The sequence below is a fragment of the Oryx dammah genome, unplaced genomic scaffold (assembly GCF_014754425.2).
Source record: "Oryx dammah isolate SB20612 unplaced genomic scaffold, SCBI_Odam_1.1 HiC_scaffold_18, whole genome shotgun sequence".
NCBI classification, from domain to species: Eukaryota; Metazoa; Chordata; class Mammalia; order Artiodactyla; family Bovidae; genus Oryx; species Oryx dammah.
This window is the reverse complement of record NW_024070202.1, coordinates 72,819,850-72,846,940: the sequence shown is the minus strand read 5'-3', so window position 1 is coordinate 72,846,940 and position 27,091 is coordinate 72,819,850.

Genomic DNA, 27,091 nt, shown 5'->3' with positions numbered 1-27,091 from the left:
AAACTATGTTCTAGGTATATAATGCAATACTGAGTAGTATAAAAAAATAAATGAGGCCTTTCTGTGTACCACTGTAGAAACATCTCCAAGCTATAATGTTTTGGTAAAAACATGAAGATACAGAACAGTGAATAAATATGCTAATTCTGGTGTGTTAAGGAGAAAAGGAGATGAAAGTCTAGTGAAATATCCATGTTATATTTAAATATACATACAGAAACTCTGGAAGTAGACAAATTTACCAAAAATAATGGTTACTTTTGAGAGGATTTGTTATTGAAAATGAAAGAAAGACTTTTCACTATATACCTTTTAATACTTTGTGGGTTTTGAACAATGTGAATATATTACTATACTCAAAAAAACTAAATTTAAAAATGTATCACAAATGTTTAAATTCAATGATAATAGTAAAAATTAAAATGCAAACAGTAACATACTACCTATACCAATAAAGTTAGGAATTACTTTCAATAACAAATCCCCAGTTTGGCAATAGTCTAACAGGCAAGAGCAAGCTTATATATATAATAGCAATCATACAAACTAATACACTCTTTCTTGGAGCAATTTTGCCAAGATTTTAAATCTTTATATGTCTGAGTCATCAGTAAAATTTCTGAAATTGTATTCTAAGAAAAAAGACATATACATGTGGATAAAGATTTACTTACAAGAACATGGTGGGGAATGGAAATTGAAGAGAGTAGGATCTTAATAATGCTTCATTTTTGTCTATATTTTATTGAAAGTAAAACAAACGAATTAAATACAGTAACATGGAAACAAGTTAAATCCAGGTAATAGGTATCCGGGTATTTGTTATGTCATTCTCCCTACTTTCCTGTATGGTTTTGGGTTTGGTTTTTTTATATGTTACATAAAATTACCATTGTAAGTGAACAATATTACTTACTATGTATAATAAGAAATTTTGCTCCAAGATGACAAGAATTATGACATGTGAATATTTACACATTATTTAATGTTGTGTAAATATCTCTAAAATATAAAAAATAATACTTAACACATTGAAGTATTGACTTTAAGCAAAGAGAAACTAAATAACTTGAAATTTATGTAGAAAACTAGAGGTGATCCAACACTATCGATCCCAAACACCAGTGAACATCACCAAGAGTTTCTCTGAATTCCCAGGTCCAATACGTGATCCATAAAATCTCATTCTCTAGAAAGATGGCTATGCAATAAATTTAAACTCAATCCAAAGTCTGAGGCTCACTGGTAGAAGGCATAGAATAATGTTTCCTGAAGCATGGAATAGCAAGCAACCTGTCTGCAGAGCCTCAGAACACTATAGATTCCTCAATGCTACCCAAGATTCTTTTAATCAATCCTCTTATGCTGGTGCCCTGGGAATCTGCATTTTAGCAAGCACTGTGGGTTATTCTGATACAAAGTTTTAAAAACACTGGTAAAGGTCATTGATTTTTTTTTTCTTTGTCACTTAGAACTCTGCTCTTGATACCGCTGGGGGGATGAAGGCTAAGTAGAAGGCAAGAGCTTATTAAGTGCCCAAAAGTGTTTCCAAAGGAGGTTATAAAATCTATTGTTCTGGAAACACTGGAAAATGCAGACTTGCTTGGCAGCAGAAGGCTAAACTAATGACTTCTGGAAAGCTTTCTTAGTCCTATAAGATTTTAGATAAATTAAATGCCCAAAGGTAAAGGAGAATAAGAAATTGAATAGATTTTTGGATGTTAAGTTGATAATACAATAATCAGCTAGCCAGGGAAATTTTGGTGCTCCTTTTAAGTATCACAGTGAGTTTCCAAACACTTTAGTACTGAAGGAATATGTGAGACCAAATGTGGTACCTTAAACTTTACTGACCACCCCCTCCCCACACCAAGGGATAGTAGGTGAGCAGAATACATGCTTTGCTTTATTTTAGCCATACAACTGACAGTGGCCTGAACTGATTTTGCCACCGTCATCTTGTCTTCCCCTAAGCATTGCCTCTAGCTCCAAGCAAACAGGGAATACACAGGCAGATGTAACACACACACACACACGTTCAGAGCTTTCCTATGAACACAATTTCTAACCAAGTAAATCTAAACGGCTGAAATTGAGAGAAGGAAGATGTTACTTTTCATTAAGCTCAAGTCAAATTTTTTGCAGCCCTGCTGTGCATGTGTAAAATTCAAGTCCCCTTCAAACCACACAGCATCTTACGTGTGCATATGTATTCATGCACACATATTCATACACTAAGAAGCATATTAAAAAAAAATGAAAATCACTGCACTGTACTGAAACAATCGACTGTACATCCCTTCCAACTCAATGACTTTTAGTTTCAGAGTCTGAAAACAATAAATTATGTCATGAAGGAGAGAAGCCTGGACTTAGAATTGAAGCTCTGAGTTTAAATTTGGATTCTCACCTTTACTGGATATATTACTCATACCCTGTTGTGTGTGTGTGGCAGCTCTTAACTTCATTAAATACAAGATTATTTTCAAGAGTAAGTAAACTGGACTGAAGATAAAAGTAGGAAATGAAATAAAATTCACTACAAGATCAACATGCAAAGCATGTGTCACTATTACCTTAATCTTTTGTTATTATGGGCCACAAATCTTGTTCTGAACGTTCTAGAAAGCAAAACAAGTGAAAAAAACATGCTAAGTTTCATAATTTGGCATCCAGAAGACTTAAAAGATATTCATGAGAAGAGCAACTAGTACTAGAACTGAGTCCAGAGAGAATTTTTTTCCCATTAGTTTTTTTATAAGGAGCACCAACACAATGAACAGTGTCCTCCAAATAACCTTACAATAAATACAAGAATGAGTTTCTTATCGTGGATCACATGTACCACAGTGTAAGCCAAAAGTACCACATCCCAAAATCACAATGCTGTAAAACCAGTTCTAGAAAGAAGAATAAGTGATATTAGGTGCAGTCCCCTGATGGGGTCTTAAAGTTTCTGGAGAAGAGGAAATGAAATGAATGGAACAAAAATAGGCTAAAAATAGCCCAAAGATGTATTTTCATTGACCCAAGTGGGGTGGTATTATTATTGTTTCCCACATTTAATTTGGGATTTTAAAATAAGATTCAATTCCACTGTGTGTTTGATTTTATTTAGTAAACCTAGACCCACTGGCAGCCCACTCTACCCTGAGGAGATCACTGGAGACTGAAGAGCGGCTCCCCCAGGATCCATTGTCCCCTCTGTGCCCACTTCAGTCATTAACTCTGCTTGCTTGGTCCCTGTAACTCACACAAATTTGAAACTCCTCACCTAGAGGAATAGTTAGAGTATATTTACCTCAGACAGGACAGCATCAGTATTTCTCTCACTAAGCTTCCACTCAGTGCAGAGCAGCAACAAAATTCAATGTGTGGCCTTGAACAAATGATTCAATTACATCTGAGTCTCCATTTCCTCCTCTTAAGAAAGGAATTAATAATAACCATCACCCTGAGTTTCAGGATTAAATGAGACATTTCCAAAAACAATGAACTGCTAATTGCTATCAAATGAACACTGAAGAATTGATGCTTTTGAACTGTGATGTTGGAGAAGACTCTTGAGAGTCCCTTGGATGCAAGGAGATCCAACCAGTCCATCCTAAAGGAGATCAGTCCTGGGTGTTCATTGGAAGCACTGATGTTGAAGCTGAAACTCCAATACTTTGGCCACCTGATGCAAAGAGCTGACTCATTTGAAAAGACCCTGATGCTGGGAAAGATAGAGGGCAGGAGGAGAAGGGAATGACAGAGGCTGAGATGGTTAGATGGCATCACTGAGTCGATGGACATGGGTTTTGGTGAACTCTGGGAGTTGGTGATGGACAGGGAGGCCTGGCGTGCTGTGGTTCATGGAGTCGCAAAGAGTTGGACTCGACTGAGTGACTGAACTGAACTGAACTGAACTGAACTGAACCGTACCAGAAATGATCCATAATGCTAGTTTACTTCATCTTAATCATCATGGGACAACAGACTGAGTCCAAATCAGGAAAGGAGTATGTCAAGGCTGTATATTGTCACTGTGCTTATTTAACTTATATGCAGAGTACATCAGGAGAAACACTGGGCTGGATGAAGCACAAGCTGGAATCAAGACTGCCAGGAGAAATATCAATGCAAATGACACCACCCTTATGGCAGAAAATGAAGAAGAACTAAAGAGCCTCTTGATGAAAGTAAAAGAGGAGAGTGAAAAAGTTGACTTAAAACTCAACATTCAGAAAACTAAGATCATGGCATCTAGTCCCATCACTTCATGGCAAATAGATAGGGAAGCAATGGAAACAGTGACAGACTTTATTTTCTTGGGCTCCAAAATCACTGCACATTGTGACTGTAGCCATGAAATTAAAGGACGCTTGCTCCTTGGAAGAAAATTTATGACAAATCTAGACATCATATTAAAAAGCGGAGACATTACTTTGCCATCAAAGGTCCATCTAGTCAAAGCTATGATTTTTCCAGTAGTTGTGACAGTTAGACCATAAAGAAAGCTGAGCGCCAAAGAATTGATGCTTTTAAACAGTGGTGTTGGAGAAGACTCTTGAGAGTCCCTTGGACTGCAAGGAGATCCAACCAGTCCATCCTAAAGGAAATCAGTCCTGAATATTCATTAGAAGGACTGATGTTGAAGCTGAAGCTCCAATACTTTGGCCACCTGATGCAAAGAACTGACTCATTGGAAAAGACCCTGATACTGGGAAAGACTGAAGGCAGGAGGAAAAGTGGGCAACAGAAGACTAGATGGTTGGATGGTATCACCAACTGAATGGACATGAGTTTGAGCAAGCTTGGGGAGTTGGTGATGGACAGGGAAGCCCGGCGTGCTGCAGTCCATGCGGTCACAAAGATTCAGACACGACTGAACAACTGAACTGAACTGATAGTATTTCTGTCCAGTTCAGTTTGATTCAGTTGCTTATTTGTGTCTGACTCTTTCTGACTCCATGAACTGCAGCTCGCCAGGCTTTCCTGTCCATCACCAACTCCCGGAGTTTACCCAAACTCATGTCCATTGAGTCAGTGATGCCATCCAACCATCTCAGCCTCTGTCATCCCCTTATCCTCCCACCTTCAATCTTTCCCAATATCAGGGTCTTTTCAATGATGCCCTTTGCATCACGTGGCTAAAATATTGGAGTTTCAGCTTCAGCATCAGTACTTCCAGTGAATATTCAGGACTGATTTCCTTTAGGATGGACTGGTTGGATCTCCTTGCAGTCCAAGGGACTCTCAAGAGTTCAAAAGCATCAATTCTGCGCTCTGCTTTTTTTATAATTCAACTCTCACATCCATACATGACTACTGGAAAAACCATAGCCTTGTCTAGATGGATCTTTGTTGACAAAGTAATGTCTCTGCTTTTGAATATGCTGTCTAGGTTGGTCATAACTTTCCTTCCAAGGAGTAAGCGTCTTTTAATTTCATGGCTGCAATCACCATCTGCAGTGATTTTGGAGCCCAGAAAATAAAGTCTGTTGTTATCTATTAGAATAAACGTCACTTGTGCACCACTACAGATCCTTTTGATTCACCTCTTACTTCAGCCTCTCCTATAATGACAGGTTCAATGGAAGTTCAACCAGGTTAGTGCAGGACTGACAGTCCTTTACCTGGTATCTGTGGGATAGACCTGTTATTGCTTCTTACCCCATGACCTCTCCAAGGCATCATGAGACACCATCAGAAATCAGCTTGGCATTCACCATGCACATCTCAGAAGTCAATGCCTTTGAGATCACTGTTGACAAGTGGGTGAATGGGAATCACTAGCTAAATATTCCCTTCTTTGGCCCACAGATGAAGTGTTCAGACACATATTTTATAAAGTTTTTCAGAAAATCCTAGCAAGGATCAAGTACCATCCACTCATACCATTTAGTCAATATCACAGTAACATAGGACAGAAGACAGGTTGACGAAATATTCATCCACGTGTGTTTCACTGTGTATCACTCTAAATATCTTACACCTTGGATTCTACTTTGAATCTCATTCTCAGAGACAAAGAAACAATGAGTGCTCAACCTTTCTGGAAAAACGATATTTTGCTGTGTTTCAGAATAACAATAGACATTTCTGGCATTTATCCTAGTCAGATGCATATCTCCTGAAATTCCATTGACGAATAAATCTAGCCTTAGACTGAAAGAAATTCTCGTCCCAGTAGCAAAACCAATGGATATATTGCTGTATTGCCTACAAACTTAGCTCTTGATTAAAAGAGTTGCTATATTTTTCAACACTTTGAGAATTTCTCAGTTTTTAATATCAGGAATTATTTTCTCTACAAACAGTGATCCCACATATCCAATGAATTGAAATGAGCTGACTTCATTGCCCAATGTCAGCATGTGAACCTGATCCAGGAAAGATGTTCAAGAATTATGGTAAGTTTCACTGGATGACATTGATTATTTCTACTATTATCCTAGTTCCGTATTTCTTTTCATTCTGGGCCTTAGGCCAGACCTGCTGGGACACTAGTTTGCCAACATATTTTTTCAAGCTGGGCATGGAATTATCACAATTTTAGCTCAGAAACAGCCTAACAACTGCAGGAAGGAAGTCCATCCCTCATTTCAACTTTTCAAATCTCAGTCATAGAAGGCTTGGAAATACAGTTTTTTAGCTTTGCAATTCCTTCAGGTTTAAAAAAAAAAATGAACTTTCGAAAAATTTGCCCCAACAAGAAAAAGTATCATATATATATATATATATATATATATATATACACATACAAATATACATATATATTTATATATGTTATTTTACTCATACTGTGTATACTATTTTCAGATACAAAAATAGAAATTATAAATGAAAAATTAATATTAATAAATAATATTTTGAGAGGTTTATTGTATCTACTAACAGTACTGAACTATTTTCCTCACACTAAAAAGTAATAATACCCTAGTGAGGTAAAGTAGGGGTGATATAATCATTCTATAACACAGTCAAAAAGTAGCTAAAATCATCGAACAAGAAAAGTGTCATTTTCTTGCTGTTCATTTGTGTTACCGTTAACTTTATAGTTTATTTCCTGAAATATTATTAAGTCATTTAGCCACCTTGTGAGGATTAGTTTAGTTAAAACTAGAGAATACAATTTATAACTCTTTTTAACCAGGGCAAGTAAAATACTGAATGCTGTAATGTACTAAAAAGAAACCAAGAATTGAGACTGATACCACCAGTCTTTCCAAGCTGTAGAACTTCCTTTGAGCTACATGCTGCTGCTGCTGCTGCTGCTGCTGCTGCTAAGTCACTTCAGTCATGTCCGACTCTGTGTGACCCCATAGACGGCGGCCCACCAGGCTCCGCCATCCCTGGGATTCTCGAGGCAAGAACACTGGAGTGGGTTGCCATTTCCTTCTCCAGTGCATGAAAGTGAAGTCACTGAGTCGTGTCCAACTCTCAGCGACCCCATGGACTGCAGCCTACCAGGCTCCTCCATCCATGGGATTTTCCAGGCAAGAGGATTGTCCAGCATTTAAAATAGAGTAAAGATATTGCAGTCAATTCACTAATTAAATGTGAATAACCCTTAACTTCATTATTGCATTATTGCTAGATTTTTTTAAAGAAATGTTCTAATATTTTCATCCTATATCCCAATGTTTCTTGCACATATTGCAGTACACAGTTACTCCTTTCGGAAAGCATGTCCTTAGAGGTCAGTCTAGCTAAAAAGAAGCTTCCTAGGTGGCCCAGTAGGAAAGAATCCACCTGCTAATGCAGGAGCAATGGGAGATGTGAGTTTGATCCCTGGGTCAGGAAGATTCCCTGGAGGAAACGGCAACCCACTCCAGTATTCTTGCCAGAATAATCCTATGAACAAAGGAGCGTGGCAGGCTACAGTCCATGGGGTCACAAAGAGTAGTACATGACTGAGCATTCACACACGCAAACTACAAAGTGACAGCTCTTTGATTATATATCAAATCTTTGGAATAAAATATACATGTCATTAGAAATGAGTTTTGTTGCATGTTACAGAATACATAAAATAGAGTACACTGAACAAGACAGAGTTTGTTTCTTTTTCAAGTAAACAAATTTTTGTAAATAAGAATCCAAGAGCTAACTTGGTGCTCCAGGGTGTCAGGCTCCTTATGTCTTCCTCCTCTGGGCCATCCACACACATGCTTCCCCTTCAACATCCAAGATGACTGCTTGGGGTCTGGAAATCATATCTATATCTCAATCAGCAATAAAGAGAAATGGACAAAGAAAGACACTTTTTATAAATTCCACACATTTTAATAATAGCCCATTGGAGATAAATTATTCAAAAGGCTATACCTAGCTTCAGGAATCAGGGATTCTATTCTAAAAGAGGACAGCCAAGATACTCAGTCATATGCATAAAGAAGTACCAATAAATATACAGAAAAACAAAGGAGTTCTACCTTCTTACTATCATCTTCTTGTTCTACCTCTGTGTTCTATCTGGAATAAAAACTTCAAAGACTATCTACCCAAAACAATCTATGGGCCAGCATGTCTCTCAAAAATATACCAACCCAGCTGAAATAATCAAAATCTTAAAATACATTTCTAGTTTTCTTGATTGTAGTCTGGTTTGAAAACTATGAGATTGTATTGTGACAGAAAACTTTTTTATTCCCTAAAACAGTTTTATATCTTCTAAGGAGAGCAGTTAAGGTATTATTGCTTTAATAAGCCCCTTTCTGAACTTGTGTGGACAACTTTTCATGTGGGAGTCAGGTCAGAACTGAATTGCTCCATATGATAGAAGGGAGCTGAAGGAGGGCAGAGGTTAGAATCCGGCAGGAAAGAAGAGGTGGCATAAAAGCAGAGCACTTACTGGGAAATGGTCAAAGAGAGACTTCCCCCAGAAGAACCATTAAGAAAGGACATCATTTAAGATGGAGATTAAGTCGTTTTCTGTGGGGTGCAGGATATAAATCCCCTCCTTCCTTTTGTCTCCTTCAGTAAAATCTACCATGCTTATTCAAGCTTTCTTTCAAAGAAACTTGAAGAAGTTCTGAATTCTGTGTCTAATTGACTTTGGGCTCTAATAGAGACAGAAATTAGAGGACAAAGAAGGATCAACATGAGAATGACAATGATAATATGAAAATAGAGATCACCACATTCTCATTAAAACCAAATTTACATATGATTAGGTAAACTGATAAGGGATTTTCTTACCCTCCATATTTCCTCTAATAGAACCAGAAATTAAACATAGATTTATTCACATGCCTTGAGGTATTTTTAAATATATTTGAAATCTGCATTGAATATTTTGCCTAAGGGTGGGAAACTTCACCACACCTTAAAATCTTTATATAGAGTTCATTTATATGAATGCACTGTAGTTTAAAGCACTGAATAAGAAACTTCCTATAAATAGGGTTTGACTGAACAAAGCAGAGACAGAAGAAAATGGATAGAGAGAAAATGAGGCTGATTCAGGGCAGAAAGGAGCAGCAGTACATTGTGGAAGGTAGAAAGCCAGACAGCTCTGCATAATTGAACTAGAAGTCTGAAAAGCCCACTAGTCTGCGTGGACTCAGATTGGATCTTGGTCAGGAGAGAGATCGTGTCCAAGAGAGCTGAAATAAAAGGTCATCACAGACAGGCCAAGAGCTAGGAAAAATGACCCAATAACTTAGGCACGGTGTCTGTGCTGACACTGTGGGTTGACTAAGCAGCTTCTATCTAAAGCACATCTGTCCTATCCAGGGATTGGGTGAGTGCAGATCACGTGACCTATGGCAAGCCAATTAGCTATAAGCAGAGGTTGCTAGGTGGGATTTAAGGAAAACTTAATCAAAGGTAAAAAAGCAGGTGTCCTCGTTTTCCTTCTCCCTAGAAAGTAAAAGGCACAGCAGCCAACTCACAACCACAAAAGTGAAAAACACACATTAAGGATGGCAAATCCAGAAGACAGAGTATCTTTGAGCAGCTGGACTAGGAGCATCCAGACACATTAAGTGAAAACAGAAAACAAAACGTAAGCAAACAAAAAACCCTTACCTGTTTAAACCACCATTAATTTTGTTTTTTGATACCAACAGCTAAATAAAATAATAACTGATTCAACTAGAATTTGGAGCCCAAAAGCAGGGTTCTGCAAGCAACAGAACCTAAAATATAGAGCTGCCTGAGTGGAGGAGGTAACAATCGGATATCAAATACCCATACATTCCAGGCTGCATAGTAGTAACCTTTCTCACTCTAGGGCAGAACTCATTCTAGAACACAAACCAGGAGTTCAACACAGAATGTAGTTTTAAATGCGGCTTTTCAGAATCTGGGAATATGATGGCTAGTTCTTGCAATCTTCAGCCAATTACTACAACAACAGTAAAAAGGATAAACTCAGACTAGAGCAAGCCATTCTGCTTGCACAAGTGGAAAGTAATACATTGTTACTGAGGTACACTCTGCCTTCAGCAAGCAATCTAGATTGACTGGGAGCCCATAGCAAGGATTCTTACAGGGTGAAAAAAAAAAAAAAAAAAACAATTACTTCTCTACCCCATATTGAAACTCTTACAAGTTGTTAAGTAGCAACCTTGACAGAAAATTAAGTCGGTGACCCTGGGCTGTCTTAAGCACATTCCATTAAACGTTTCTTGGCAGGAAAGAAAAAAAGGGCTCAGTTCACAGGAAGAGTAGTCATTCCACCCAAGAGGTTATTTCAGATTTCTGAAAAGCAGCAGCCTTTAAGCTAATGAGGGTGTTCAAAACACAGAAGCCAAAAGCCCAAAATTCTCAAGCTTCAAAGTTAAACAACATTGTTGTAGTTCCTCACATTTAAATCTACTGGAAGCAACTAGATTAGAAGCCTGCCAAGTTTCTGAGGGAACGACGCTGCCAAAGAACACCCAAGTCTCACTGGCAAGGGCTAGTAACTGTATTACTCCTAGATAATCAACCCCCAGGACTATAAATGAGAACAGGATGCCATACACATAGAAAAGTTTGGGGACTAACAAAAGAAAAAGAGGCTTAAATTTAAAATGTAATAATACTGTTTAAAACTCATTAAAAGAGTTGGAAGATTAATTTGAAGAATTCAACTGGAAGAAGTTTATAAAAACATACAGATAAATATGAGAAACAGAAAAAACATATAAAACAATAAAGCTCAGAGTTCAACAATTGAATAGTAGGAGAACCAAAAATAAAAATAAAAAAGAACAGAGAAGGGGAAAGACTATTAAAGAAATTGTTCAGAGTGCTCAGAACTGAAGAATGTGTGTCCAAATTAAAAGGAGCCATCAAGTTTTCAGCACTACATGAAATAGGTTTTCACCAAGGCATATCACAGTAAAATTTCAAAACACTGAAAACTGAAAGGAGATTACCCTAAGTGTACAGAGAGGAAAAGCAGATCATAGTCAAATGATCAGGAAAGAGGATAGCTTCAGATCTGAAGATGGAAGCAAAGCTTCAAAAATCTTGAGGAAAAGTTATTGAAAACCTAGAATCCAGTAAAGTGTATACCTGGAAGTAGACATTATCTGACTTTAAAATCTAAAATTTTAACCCTATGAACTTGGAAGGTGCAAAGAATAAGAGGGAGCCAAAACCAAAAAAGGAATGTCTGAGGTGCAGGACACAGGAAATGCAACACTAAAGAAACAGGAAAGAAATCATATAGCTGAAAATAAAGGGAGATGGCAGGACACCATCTGTGTCCCAGGTATAGAATACCACCAGTCTATACCGGAGTGGTTATAACTCTCTGGCAAAGAAAGGAGAATGAATTTGATAGAAAATCTATCAGAAAAGAGATTAGGAACTTGGATGACAATTTGAAGTTAAGCTATTGATAAATACATAGAAAACTAAGCAAATAAAGAAAATAGACAAGTTTTTTTTTTTTAAGACTTTTAACCATGAAGAAACAAAGTATACAGACCACAAACAAAAATATTGTGCCAGAAGAGAAATTAAGCTTAGTTTAACACAATTCATCTTTAAAAATGCATAGTCATAATAATACAAACAGTGAATAATGAATTAATCAAAATGATGGTATAAATATAGTATGAGAATTGATGAGTGTAGGCATGCTGGGGAAGTAGTGGGGAAAAGAGCTGAATTTCATATTCTATAGTGTAAAATCAATTTGCCAGCATGTTTTACAGATAAAGAGATGCCAAAACAATCAATTCAAAGTATTGAAAGGGGTTTCCTCTGGGGAAAAGGAAATGAATGGAGAGCAGGAGAAATGAGACTACTGTCTTTTTTCTCTTTTTTCTTGGCCATACAATTTATAGGATCAATTTATAGGATTAAAGCTGGGTCAAGGCAGTGAAAGTGTCAAGTCCTAACCACTGGACCACCAGGAGATTTTCAGTACTACCGTCTTCTTAAATTACGCATTTAAGTGACTCCTTAAACTATATGCATTTGTAATGTTGATTAAAAATAAATACATTAAAATTCAGTAATAAGAGGCCAAACACTCTAGTAGAAATTAGGCAAAGGGCATGGAGACATTTCACAAAATGAGAAATAACATGCAAATAACAATTAACATTTTAAAATATTCTCAGTCTCACTAGCAATTAAACAAATGCTATGAGATACTATAAAACTTGTATTGAGAAAGATCAATGTTAAGGGTGAGAACCTAGGATTTATAAAAACACTATTATACTATCAATGTAAGAAGAAATTGGTACAGCATTCAATATAAATCTTTATCAATATTTATGAAAGTCTTGGATCGTTCATATTCATTCACCCAATAATTACAGGCACTGGAATTTATCCTAAAGAAATAAGAAATGTGGCAAAAATTTATCTACAAGTATGGTTATCACCACTTTGTTCACAAAATAGCAAAACATTGGAAATAATTGTACATGTCCAACAATAGCAGAATATATAAATATAATATAAAATGAAAAATTGCACTTCTATTAAAAGTGATGATATAGATCATACTAGCCTCGAGAAATGTTCACACAAATTTTAGGTAAAATAGTAGATTACAAAGTAACATATATAATAGGATCTCTTTTTGATTAAAAATAAATGTGCAATATTGCATAAGAAAAATCAAAGGATGTACAAAAAAATTCTTTGTGCCTCTGAACAGTTTGTCAGGTTTATTTTTTTTAGCAAATATGTGCACAATTCCTAAAATAGTACCCAACGTATAATATGCACTACCCATAAATGCTGGTAATGACTAGCAATTTTTATCCACAGAAAAATTAGAAAAATTTTCTACAATGACTACTTTTTACTTTAAAACTGTAAATGGAAATTTTAAAAATAGCAAAGATCTCAGCAAAGGTATAATTGGCATTCCCACCTCACAAATTTTATGAAATTCACACAGAATCCTGGGAGTCCTATGAAGACCATGACAGTCCACAGAATAAATGATGACTTTGAGAATCATGTGTGTCTCAAAATGAAGTCAAGGACTACCTGATGATTGCACTGAATAAAGTGGAGAAATAGACTTCAGCAGAGGAGAATAAAAAAATAGCTGGTCTACTAGTCAGAACCCTGGTGGGCAACCGATGACATTCTCTAATGGAGTTGTGAAGGGCAGTTCATTAAAGCAACTATTTACAAAAGTGTGGGCAAGTCAATATGCCAGCAAATTTGGAAAACTCAGCAGTGGCCACAGAACTGGAAAAGTCAGTTTTCATTCAAATCCCAAAGAAAGGCAATGCCAAAGAATGCTCAAACTATTGCAAAATGGCACTCATCTCAATTCAGTTCAGTTCAGTCATGCAGTCATGTCTGACTCTTTGTGACCCCATGAACTGCAAACGCCAGGCTTTCCTGTCCATCACCATCTCCCAGAGTCCACCCAAACCCGTGTCCATTGAGTCAGTGATGCCATCTAACCATCTCAGCCTCTGTCATCCCCTTCTCCTCCTGCCCTCAATCTTTCCCAGCGTTAGGGTCTTTTCAAATGAGTCAGCTCTTCACATCAGGTGGCCAAAGTATTGGAGTTTCAGCTTCAACATCAGTCCTTCCAATGAACACTCAGGACTGATCTCCTTTAAGATGGACTGGTTGGATCTCCCTGCAGTCCAAGGGACCCTCAAAAGTCTTCTCCAACACCACAGTTCAAAAACATCAATTCTTTGGTGCTCATCTTTCTTTATAGTCCAACTCTCACATCCATACATGACTACTGGAAAAACCATAGCCTTGACTAGATGGACCTTTGTTGACAAAGTAATGTCTCTGCTTTTTAATATGCTCTCTAGGTTGGTCACAAATTTCCTTCCCAAGGAGCAAGCATCTTTTAATTTCATGGCTGCAGTCACCATCTGCAGTGATTTTGGAGCCTCCCAAAATAAAGTCTGCTACTGTTTCCGACATTCCCCAACTATTTCCCATGAAACGATGGGAATGGATGCCATGATCTTAGTTTTCTGAATGTTGAGCGTTAAGCCAACTTTTTCACTCTCTTTTACTTTCATCCAGAAGCTTTTTAGTTCTTCTTCACTTTCTGCCATAAAGGTGGTGTTATTTGAATATCTGAGGTTATTGATATTTCCCCTCAAAATTTTGATTCCAGCTTGTGCTCCATCCAGCCCAGTGTTTCTCATGATGTACTCTGCATATAAGTTAAACAAGCAGGGTGCCTTGATGTACTCCTTTTCCTATTTGGAACCAGTCTGCTATTACATGTCCAGTTCTAACTGTTGCTTCCTGACCTGCATACAGATTTCTCAAGAGGCAGGTCAGGTGGTCCAGTGGTCTGGTATTCCCATCTCTTTCAGAATTTTCCACCTGCTAGCAAAATAATTCTGGAAATTCTCCAAGCCAGGCTTCAAGAGTACATGAATCATGAACTTCCAGATGTTTAAGCTGGATTTTAAAATGGCAAAGGAACCAGAGATCAAATTACCAACATCCATTGGATCATCTAAAAAGCAAGAGAGCTCCACAAAATATCTACTTCTGCTTGATTAACTATGCTAAAGCCTTTGACTGTGTGGATCACAATAAACTGTGGAAAATTCTTCAAGAGATGGGAAGACCAGACCACCTGACCTGCCTCCTGAGAAATCTGTATGCAGGTCAGGAAACAACAGTTAGAACTGGACATGGAACAAGAGACTGGTTCCAAATCAGGAAAGGAGTATGTCAAGGCTGTATATTGTCACCATGCTTATTTAACTTATATGCAGAGTACATCAGGAGAAACACTGTGCTGGATGAAGCACAAGCTGGAATCAAGACTGCCGGGATATCAATGCAAATGACACCACCCTTATGGCAGATAGTGAAGAAGAACTAAAGAGCCTCTTGATGAAAGTGAATTAGGAGACTGAAAAGTTGATTTAAAATTCAACATGCAGAAAACTAAGATCATGGCATGCAGTCCCATCACTTCATGGCAAATAGATAGGGAAGCAATGGAAACAGTGACAGACTTTATTTTAAGGGGCTCCAAAATCAATGCCAGAGAAAGCAATGGCTTCCCATTCCAGTACTCTTGCCTGGAAAATCCCATGGGCGGAGGAGCCTGGTAAGGTGCAGTCCATAGTGTTGCCAAGAGTCTGACACGACTGAGCGACTTCACTTTCACTTTTCACTTTCATGCATTGGAGAAGGGAAGGGCAACCCGCTCCAGTGTTCTTGCCTGGAGAATCCCAGGGACAGGGGAGCCTAGTGGGCTGCGTCTCTGGGGTCACACAGAGTTGGACACGACTGAAGCGACTTAGCAACAGCAGCAGCAGAATCAATGCAGATGGTGACTGCAGCCATGAAATTAAAAGACGCTTGCTCCTTGGAAGGAAAGTTATGAGCAACCTAGACAGCATATTAAAAAACTGAGACATTACTTTGCCAGAAAGGTCCATCGAGTCAAAGCTATGGTTTTTCCAGTAGTCAGGTATAGATGTGAGAGTTGGACTATAAAGAAAGCTGAGCACTGAAGAATTGATGCCTTTAAACTGTGGTGTTGGAGAAGCCTCTTGAGAGACCCTTGGACTGCAAAGGGATCCAACCAGTCCATTCTGAAGGAGATCAGTCCTGGGTGTTCACTGGAAGGACTGATGCTGAAGCTGAAACTCCAATACTTTGGCCACCTGATGGGAAGAATTGATTCATTTGAAAAGACCCTGATGCTGGAAAAGATTGAAGGTGGTAAGAGAAGGGGACGACAGAGGATGAGATGGTTGGATTGTATCACCGACTTGATGGACATGAGTTTGAGTAAGCTCTGAGAGTTGGTGTTGGACAGGGAGACCTGGCATGCTGCAGTCCATGGGGTCACAAAGAGTCAGACATGACTGAGCAACTGAACTATACTGAACTGGGCAAGTTTAGGGGGACCATCAAGGAAAGTTGCAGTATCCCAGGCCAGGAACAGCAGTCTGCCGTTATTACATCTCAGTCAGAGCAATGACAAAAGGGAGATGTTTCAGCACCCTGAGAAAATGTCTGTTTGGAGAGAGTCACTCCCAGGAGCTGTGACTCTGAGTGGAGGGTTACAACCAACCCACAGAAACTTGGCACGGATACAGCCAGGAGACCTATGACAGCTGTCTCATTCTCCCTTCATCTTTGAGCATCTGATCGTTCCTCCCATTGCCCAAACTTAGTTAAAAACCAGAGATCAAGGCAACTCATAGAAGTCATATTCCCTGTGAAAGGAGTAGTGCAGAGAAAGATAGAGAATGCTTCTGCAAGAGCAAATGTAAAATACTCAAACTATCCCACATCAGGGTGTGGGTTGTGTTGGAGAGGAATGTACTTGTCCATTTTTCAGCAGTGATTTTAGTTGCCACCCTATTTCTAGCAGGATATGGGAAGTACCATAAAAAGAAATCTTCCGCCACATGCCTATTGTTTCTTAAATGCCTGCCCTTACTAAATCCTAATAGTCACACCATTTGTTTCCCTCTCTTTGCAGTAAAAATCACTGATTCTATTTTAGTGTCTTGTAAGACAACCTGATGTAAGACCCAGTTGCTCCTGAACTTCACCTCCAGTTCTTTCTTAGCTATGCTTTCATCTTTCCTTTTCCATGGATAATATTGCTCCTAGCTCAGTTGGAACCTATTACAGGTAAATTCCAACTGACTACTCCTAGCCATGTGTGCAAGAATAAAACACTCCCTCTCTCCCCTGTTGAATCAGCCAGGTTAAGCTAAGTCAAACTAGGCCAACAAAAAAAAACACTAAAATCTAGTGGCTTTAAAATAACAAGGTTTATTAACTCCCCACTACACCATATATAAGCCAAGGATCACTCAACCTTATCATTTAGGAACCCAGCTAACTGAAAACTTTTTGTCAACACATCATTTTCCTGATTTTAGAGGCAGAGAACAACGTAGTGAATTAGACAACAGCTCTTAAAGTTTCTTCGTGCAAGTTACACACACAGATCACTTCAGCTCACATTTTACTGTCCAAATGAAGCTACATGACCAAAGCTAAGTTCAAACAGGCAGAGAAAAACAGTCCTACTATATGCTCAGGGTGAGAGAAATTTCATTTTTAAGCCAAGCCTAATGACTAACATGTATGCTCTATTTGTTGCACCTTATTCTTAGGGGACTGTAACATTGAAAAAAATAAAGTCACAATGTGAGGTACAAAGATTGTTCTTAAAGCTTCAAAGGTTATAATAATTTATTACAGGCATCAGCAACCATTTTAAAACTAGTGGACCAAGCTAAGAGATTTGTTAGAAGCTAGAGAGGGTCAGAAGACCTTCACAAACTAGTTTCTCCCTTCAGATTTCTCTAGAATGCAATAAATATTAACATTGTCAGTCATCATGGGAGGCAAGAAGATCATGGGAAGAAAGTGTGACCTTAGAGGTTAGGCTTTAGAGTAGAAACAGAAGGGTCATATTATTCTCTCTGACTTGATAGAAGTGGAAAGTGTGGACTCTGCCCTCCGGCAGTAGAGGGACTTTTTTATTCTCTCCAGGTCTCAGTTGAAATGTCATTTGGTCAGAAACACTTAATCTGCACACTTTCTACTCAATAGCATCCTTCCCACCCTCACCTCGATCTTTCCCTTCTGCCTCATATGCTTTCTGTTCATAACACTTATCACCATCTTGCGTGCTAAGTTGCTTCAGTCATATCCCACTCTTTGTGACCCTATGGACTATAGCCAGCCAGGCTCCTCTATCCGTGGGTTCTCCAGTTCTCCAGGCAAGAATACTGGAGTGGGTTGTCATGCCCTCCTTCCAGGAGATCTTCCCACCCCAGGGGAGGAACACACATCTCTTACATCTTCTGCGTTGGCAGGAGAGTTCTTCACCACTAGCGTCACCTGGGGAGACTATCACCAGCTTATGTGTCTCATGTTTATCTGTCTTCCTACCCACTAGAATAGAAGCTGTAAGGCAGGGACTTGTATACATGCCCAGTGCCTAAAAGAGTGCTTAGGACATAAGAGGCATTTATTAAATATTTGTTTAATAAATAAATGACTACAGGAGAGTTCCATCATGTGTGTGGAGGGAAGACTAGCCTTTCCTTGCAGGAGAGACTCGGCCAGACCTTTATGCTTTGGAGGAAGGACACATGATGTGCCCCTGATAAATCCATACTGAGGCTCCCATTGTAGGAATTTCCCATGTAAGTCCTTCACACTGATAACCCATGCCTTCACTAAAGCCTTGCTAGACATTCTGACATGGTCTCAATTATTCCACAGCATTCATTAAGTGAAGAATATTATGAGGTTGTCATGCATGCTTCTATTATTCCATAGGAAACAGCTCTGGGCTAGAGCTGGGTCTGCAGCCAATGGGTTTTAGCACTGTGGCCATTCTACAACATCCCCAAAGCTGCACATCCCTAAAGTTTCAGATAAGACACTGACTCAAGAAGTCTTCTCTGACCCCCAAGCTAGGCAGAGTGCCATGACTAATGCCCTTCTGGTACCATTGAAAGGTTGTTGTTGAATTACGACGCCGGGATTCTTGGCCCCCGGAGGAGAATTCAATCCGGGGCCAGAGACGAGGCTTGATCGCTCAGAGCTTTTGTGTTACAAAGTTTTATTAAAGTATAAAGGAGATAGAGAAAGCTTCTGACATAGGCATCAGAAGGGGGCAGAAAGAGTACCCCCCCTGCTAGTCTTCAGCTGGATGTTATATAGTCACCAGCAGTCTGTTAATGAAAGAAAGGAATGTCTCAAAACTTAGAATGGCACCAGGCCCCTCACCCATAAGATGTATTTTGGGATAATCTTGGCACCAAATGGTTTATCTTGGGGCATAAAAGGATTAACCTGAACCTTGAAGAAGGGCAGAGCACCATACAAATAGTTTCATTTACATAGATTAGAGGAACAATATCGGAGTATAACATACTGGTTTATCAAGTAGGTTCTGAGCCCAAAAGGCGAACCGACTTGGAGACAGAGTTTGGGGTAAATGCATAGTACATTAGCATATCTTAAGGTAAACATTTCCATAAGAAAAAGGCAATGGTTAACTCTAGGTTTGAGAATAGTTAACTTCATGTGAAACCAGGTGTCATGGAAACACAGAATTTTAAGAGAAACCTCCTTTTAAATTTGTATAGAGAAGGAAAAAAATCCCTAGTTTGTTTCCTCTTACTAGTTTGTTTCCTCTTGCCACGTAAGAGAGATAAAAATGCCTGACACTTGCAGGCTATTTCCTCCGTTTGGAGACCCCTGGCCTTCCTGCCTGTTACCCTCTCACCATGAAAACTTCCTCCATTACACACTTCATACTCAGAACTCTGAGATGTCAGGAACCAGCCTATAGGACCACCTCTGTATGCCTACTGCCTTACAGAGTGCCTAGCATGTAGGGCATGCTCTGTCAGTACCTTTTAAATGAAAAGTTAATGCGATGAGTGAATGAATGAATGAAGTGGTATTATGGCAACCTAAAAAAATCCATGTGTACATCAGATATATCTACATACTGAATAAATAGTTCCCTTGCATATATTTACTACTATCATTCAAATGTGAGGAGATTCATTTGTCATTCATGAAATATAAGAGTATTCAAAAGAGTTATTGAATTAAGAGTAACTATTTGAAATTGTGTCTTTTCTCAATTAGTAATGCTAAAAATATTACTGTTATAGGAATTCAAATAATGTTTTAATTTTTTAAAAAAATATTCTCATACTTGAAGAAGGTAGAAAATAGTGAGCTAGAATAAGATGATGAAATTAAACTCACATACAAAAAGGTATAATACAGGCTGCAAATATACTGGCTCCATTAAGTAAGCATATGAAGTATACAGAAAATTAATTCAGTCATAATTTTAATTGACTCAACATAAAAGGTGAGTCAGACTCATGTTAATTCCTCTCACAGACTATAGATTTCTATTTCCTTTGGATGGGAGTCTCTCAGATGCAACAATATGATTATACTTTCTCCAAATGAATATGAGTCTAGTCCACACTTCCAACCCAGACATATAAACATGAAACAGCATTCTCTCAGGCAATCTCACATACATTATGAACAAACAAAAGCCCTATAAAATGAGAGGATCAAGACATATAATCTTTAAGGTCTTCTTTTTAAGTTTATATTTTGCAACTTTCCAAGAAACCTAGCTGAGAAGTTTATTTTACTGTTACTCAAGAGACCACACAGATAAAATCAACTTAGTAAGTCAATCTAAAGTTATTATAGAGCCTGTAAAAATAACTGGATAGATTATTCATGTCTATTTTTGCCTTCCAAATAATAGAGCCCAATCATTTCTTCAGACAGGTGAGGATATCTCTGCATTGGCAATACTAACTTAACTTTAAACTACTTTGGTCTGTAGGAGTAAAGTACTTACAAGCACAAGTCTGGAACCATGCAGATCAAGATTGAAACTTACTTCTTTGCATTTATAAGCTATTGGTTATTGGACAAATCACTTCAGACCTCTGGGATTATTTCCTTCATTATCTTGGGGCTGGTGCACTGGGATGACCCAGAGGGATGGTACGGGGAGGGAGGAAGGTGGAGGGTTCAGGATGGGGAACACGTGTATACCTGTGGTGGATTCATGTCGATGTATGGCAAAAACCAATACAATATTGTAAAGTAATTAACCTCCAATTAAAATAAATAAATTTATATTAAAAAAATAAATAAAATGGAGGTCACCATATCTATTTCACAGGATATTACGTAATGTCTGTCATGTGTGAAAAACTAACTAAATGGCACATCTCTCTATACTTTTTTTTGTTATTCAGTCACTCAGTTGTGTTCAGCTCTTTGCCACCCCATGGACTGTAGCACACAAGGTTTTCCTGTCCTGTACCATCTCCTGGAGCTTGCTCAAATTCATGTCTATTGAGTCAGTGATGCCATCCAACCATCTCATCCTCTGTCATCCCCTTCTCCTGCCTTCAGTCTTTCCCAGCATCAGGGTCTTTTCCAAGGAGTCAGCTCTTTGCATCAGGTGGCCAAAGTATTGGAGCTTCAGCTTCAGCATCAGTCCTTCCAATGAATATTTAGGACTGATTTCCTTTAGGATGGACTGGTTGGATATCCTTGCAGTTCAAGGGACTCTCAAGAACCTTCTCTAACATGACAGATCAAAAGCATCAATTCTTCAGTGCTCAGCCTTCTTTATGGTCCAACTCTCACATCCATACATGACTACTGGAAAAACCACAGCTTTCACTATACAGCCTTTTTCAACACAGTAATGTCTCTTTTTTTAATATGCTGTCTAGATTGGTCACAGCTTTTCTTCTGAGGAGCAAGTGTCTTTTAATTTCACGACTATAGTCACCATCTGCAGTGATTTTGGAGCCCAAGTAAATAAAGTCTGTCACTGTTTCCATTGTTTCCCCATCTTTTTCCCATGAAGTGATTGGGTCAGATGCCATGATCTTAGTTTTTTGAATGTTGAGTTTCATGCCAGCCTTTTCACTCCTCTTTCATATTCATCAAGAGGCTCTTCAGTTCCTCTTCACATTCTGCCATTAGGGTGGTGTCATCTGCATATATGAGGTTACTGATATCTCTTGGCAATCTTGATTCCACCTTGTGCTACATCCAGCCCAGCATTTTGTATGATGTACTCTGCATATAAGTTAAATAAGCAGAGTGACAATATGCAGCCTTGACGTGCTCCTTTCCCAACTTGGAACCAGTCCATTGTTCTGTTTGGTTCTAATCGTTGATTGTTGATCTGCATACAGGTTTCTCAGGAGACAGGTCAGGTGGTCTGGTATTCCCATCTCTTTAAGAATTTTCCACAGTTTCTTGTGATCCACAGAGTCAAGGGCTTTAGTGTAGTTAATGAAACAGAACTGGATATTTTTCTGGAACTCTCTAGTTTTTTCTATGATCCAACAGATGTTGGCAATTTGATCCCTGGTTCCTCTCTTTTTTCTAAATTGAGTTTGTACATCTGGAAGCTCTCAGTTCATATACTGTTGAAGCCTAGCTTGGAGAATTTTGAACATTACTTTGTTAGTGTGTGAGATGAATGCAACTATGCGGTAGTTTGAGCATTCTTTGGCATTGACTTTCTTTGGGATTGGAATGAAAACTGACCTTTTCCAGTCCTGTGGCCACTGCTGAGTTTTCCAAGTTTGATGGCATATTGAGTGCAGCACTTTCACAGCATCATCTTTCAGGATTTGAAATAGCTCAACTGGAATTCCATCACCTCCACTAGCTTTGTTCATAGTGATGCTTCCTAAGGCCCACTTGACTTCACACTGCAAGATGTCTGACTCCAGGTGAGTGATCACACCATTATGGTTATCTGGGTCATTCATTAAGATTTTTTTTGTAGAGTTTTTCTGTGTATTCTTGCCACCTCTTATTAATATCTTCTGCTTCTGTTAAGTCCATACAGTTTCTGTCCTTTAGACCACTGCCTCCCGTACAATGTTACAAACCTCTCTCCATAGTTCTTCAGGCACTCTGTGTACCAGACCTAATCCCTCAAATCTATTTATCACTTCCACTGTATAATCATAAAGGATGCTATTTAGGTAATAAATGGCCTAGTGGTTTTCCCTACTTTCTTCAATTTAAGTCTGAATTTTGCAACAAGGATTTGAGCCACAGTCAGTTCAAGTCTTGTTTCTGCTGACTGTATAGAGCTTCTCCATCTTTGGCTACAAAGAATATAATCAATCTGCTTCCAGTATTGACCATCTGGTGATGTCCATGTGCAGAGTCATCTCTTGTGTTGTTAAAGAGAGTGTTTGCAATGACCGTGCATTCTCTTGACAAAACTTTGTTAGCCTTTGCCCTGCTTTATGTTGTACTCCAAGGCCAAACTTGCCTACTATTGTAGGTATTTCTCAACTTCCTAGGTTTGCATTCCAGTCCCCTATAATGAAAAGGACATCTTTTTTGGACATCTAAAAGAATTGGTCTTCATAGAACCATTCAACTTCAGCTTCTTCAGCATTACTGGTTGGCATAGACTTGTATTACTGTGATATTGAAAGGTTTGCCTACATACCCACCAGATATATTCTGACCAGGTCTAGAAAGGTTGTAACTGGAACATCTTACTTGGTCAATTCCTCCATTTCTGAGTTATAGAATATGTTTCCACTTTTGGACCTTGAATTGAGTGATATTCACTTTTAAGTTCCTCTTCAATTACATGAGCTTGGTTCAAATCTTATTGATTATAGGACCCTCCTCTAAACAGTCAGATGAAAAGTGGACTGTGTGCTCCATATCATCATCCTTTGCATTGTATATCCAGAAGATTGTAAATAGTAAAGATTCTTTCCCTTATGATCTGGTAACTTGTAATTAAGAAAAGGCTAAAATACTCTATGGAAGTTTTTTCTTCCATAGAAAACATATTTGAAATCATGGGCCTTCCCAGGGGCTCAGTGGTAAAAAATCCACCTGCCAGTTCAGGAGATGTGGGTTTGATCCTTGGGTTGGCAAAATCCCCGGAGAAGGGAACAACAACCCATTCCAGTATTTTTACTTGGCAAATCCCATGCACAGAGGAGCCTAGCAGGCTACAGTCCATGGGGTGACAAAGAGTCAGACATGACTTAGCAACTAAACACACACACACACACACTTGAAGTCACATACACAAAGGTATAATACAGAATACAAATGTACTTTTTATGTAGTGAGTAAACATACAGTGTCTATAGGCAATGTATTAGTCATGATTTTTATCACTGACTCAGTATAAGTGAAGACACAAACAAAAGTAGAAATAGATGCTGAATACTTTCATATCTTGCCAACAAAGTAGATGATTATTTATTGACATTTCTGTCTCATTACCCCCTCCCACACAGACACACTTTTCATTTCAAGAATTTTCTGTAATAGCCCACAAATCTATATGGTCGGGGGATAAAAAATAAAATACTCTAAAAAACAATTGTACATCCCAGAGATGTTTCTTCAATTGCTCTATGCCACTGCTAGAGACCCAAAGTTACATAAAGAAACCAGGTAAGTGAAATTCTTTCTGCAGAAGGCTCTAGCCAGACTATACTCATGGGAGAATCAATCTGAATTCTAACTCCAAGGCTAGAAATGGAAAATAATAGAGCAATTTCTCCCTGAAGGAGAAAGCTTTTGATCCTAGCACCTATAAAATGCTATTGCCTTTGTTCTTCACAGATTCTGATATACCCAGGCTCTGAAAGGTCTGACTCTTAAAAGTAGATGAGGTAGCCAGGTTTATCAGATACCTGATGCTCCTCTTTTATGTGCTACTTGCAGTCCAATGGGCTTTATTTAATGGGTGAGAGGACTGAAGTGAGTTAAGAATAAATTCCTAGTTTATTTTGAAACCAGTTTTTCCCTTTCTAGCACATATATCATCCTACCACTGCATTCTGTTCAACTTTTTAATATTCACACACATTTAATTCCTACACTGGGATCTTAAACAAGAAAATGTGTATATGTGTGCTGTATTAATTTAACTGTATTCTAAGAAATAATAATCTAGGGTTCCAAGTGCAAATATCTCACTCTGAAAGGATCTTCATACTTGAAGAAATTCTACACAAAGAAGAGCTTGCTGAGGCTCTTCATAAATAGAAAATCAGAGAATTTAAAGATAAGGAAATGAGCAAGCTTGAATTGTTCTACTCTGCCTTAAAGAGAAGCTGGTCATTTTACCAGAACAAGAATGAAACAGTGTCAGCTGAGTAAAGTGAACTTGTAAGAGTACACATTGAGAAGAAAGGATAACTAATAGACAAAAGGAGTATTTCAGAAGAAAAATATTTTTAAGCCACAGATCAATTATCTTAGTTATTTACAGCTGTGATCATCATATTTATCTGACTGGTTAATACAGTTGGATTTTTAAGAAATATTAAAATTTCAAATACTAAATAGCCTTAAACAGATTAGCTAGATAAAAATTGGGGAAAAAAAAAAAAACTATTGTTTTGTGTTGATTTCAATGAGAGATAGCATAATAGAAAGGTTGTTTCATTTTAAACATTAATGAAAGCATACTACATTTCACTGCACTCCTACATTGTTATTGTCTGGTCTAAATGTAGTATTTATGTCCTATATGATGTGCTAGTTGGCTGTATTGTCAATTGATTGGTGCATAACGTACCATATATTTATGCATATAACATATCCAATTACAGTGAGTTATTTCTTATACATCATCTATAATTTGTGTTACCTTATTGTTCAATTTGAAAACACAGCCTTATTTCCATAAATGTGATTTTCATCACACAATTTCCAAATAAGGCACTAAGTACCAACTGTGTACAACACTAGTGGAAATATACTAATGTCTCTGTCTACACTAAAAGAAAGAATGCATCCATATTAAAATAGATACATCAGATCTATGCACCTGAAACTCCATAATGGCAGGTCAATTTTAATTAGACAAAGACTAATTGATGAAACAAATGGACCATATCTGTATACTCAGTATATGTACCCATAGAACCAGAGCTTCCTGTCAATGTCACTGACCGGAGTGGCTTCATGGATGCTCTATTAAAACAAAGATTCGCAGAATAGACAGAATATAAATCACCAGCTTCTACATGGAAGATGTCAAAAGAATTGTAGTATAGTTGCTTTCTTCACATTAGGTTATTAATGGAAGTAACATCAGTGAAATGTAAGCTGACAAGCTACGGTTTTTCCATTAGTCATGTACGAATGTGAGAGCTGGACCATAAAGAGGGCTGAGCACCAAAGAATTGATGCTTTTGAACTGTGATGTTGAAGAAAACTCTTGAGAGTCCCTTGGAATGCAAGGAGATCAAACCAGTCAATCCTAAAGGAAATCAACCCTGAATATTCATTGGAAGGACTGATGCTGAAACTGAAGCTCCAATATTTTGGCCACATGATGGAAAGAGCTGACTCATTGCAAAAGACCCTGACACTGGGAAAGATCGAAGGCAGGAGGAGAAGGGACAACAGAGGACGAGATGGTTGGATGACATCACCGACTCAATGGACATGAGTTTGAACAAGCTCCAGGAGATGATGAAGGACAGGGAAGTCTGGCATGCTGCAATCCATGGGGTCGCAGAGTCGGACATGAATTAGCCACTGAACAGCAACGACTTACTGACAAATTTTAGTGATAAATCCTGAAATAAATATTCATATTTTATGTTATTCTATGGTGATAGACAGCAGGATACTTTGATTAACCATTCCTTGAGAACTTCAATCTTCACCTTCCTTGAAAATAAATACCTCTGTAAGTAGGGTGTGTATATGGGGAGACAATAGTTGCACATAGTTATTGTTTATTCTCTCAAGCAAGTTGTCCATTCAGAAAAGGAAAAAAGAAAAAAAAGACTTCTCACGGTAGCATTCCTCTATGACAGAAGTTTAGGAATTTAAAATGTAATGTGTCTGTGCTATGCTTAGTCACTCAGCTCTAATGTGTCTATCTCTCTATTACCTGCTTTCTACTCTTTTTCCTCTCGACTAGTCTGGTCTTATGTCTAGTTTAGGCTCCCCAACTTCTTCACATTGTCCTCACCTCTGCCACTGCCCACTCTCCTACATGTCCAGACTCTTTCTTATGGAGTGAGTTACCTTGGAGCCATTTGTCGTTATTTGAAAGTAGAAACACTTGTTCATTTGTAGTTTTCAACATTCATTCAATTCAACATATGTATAT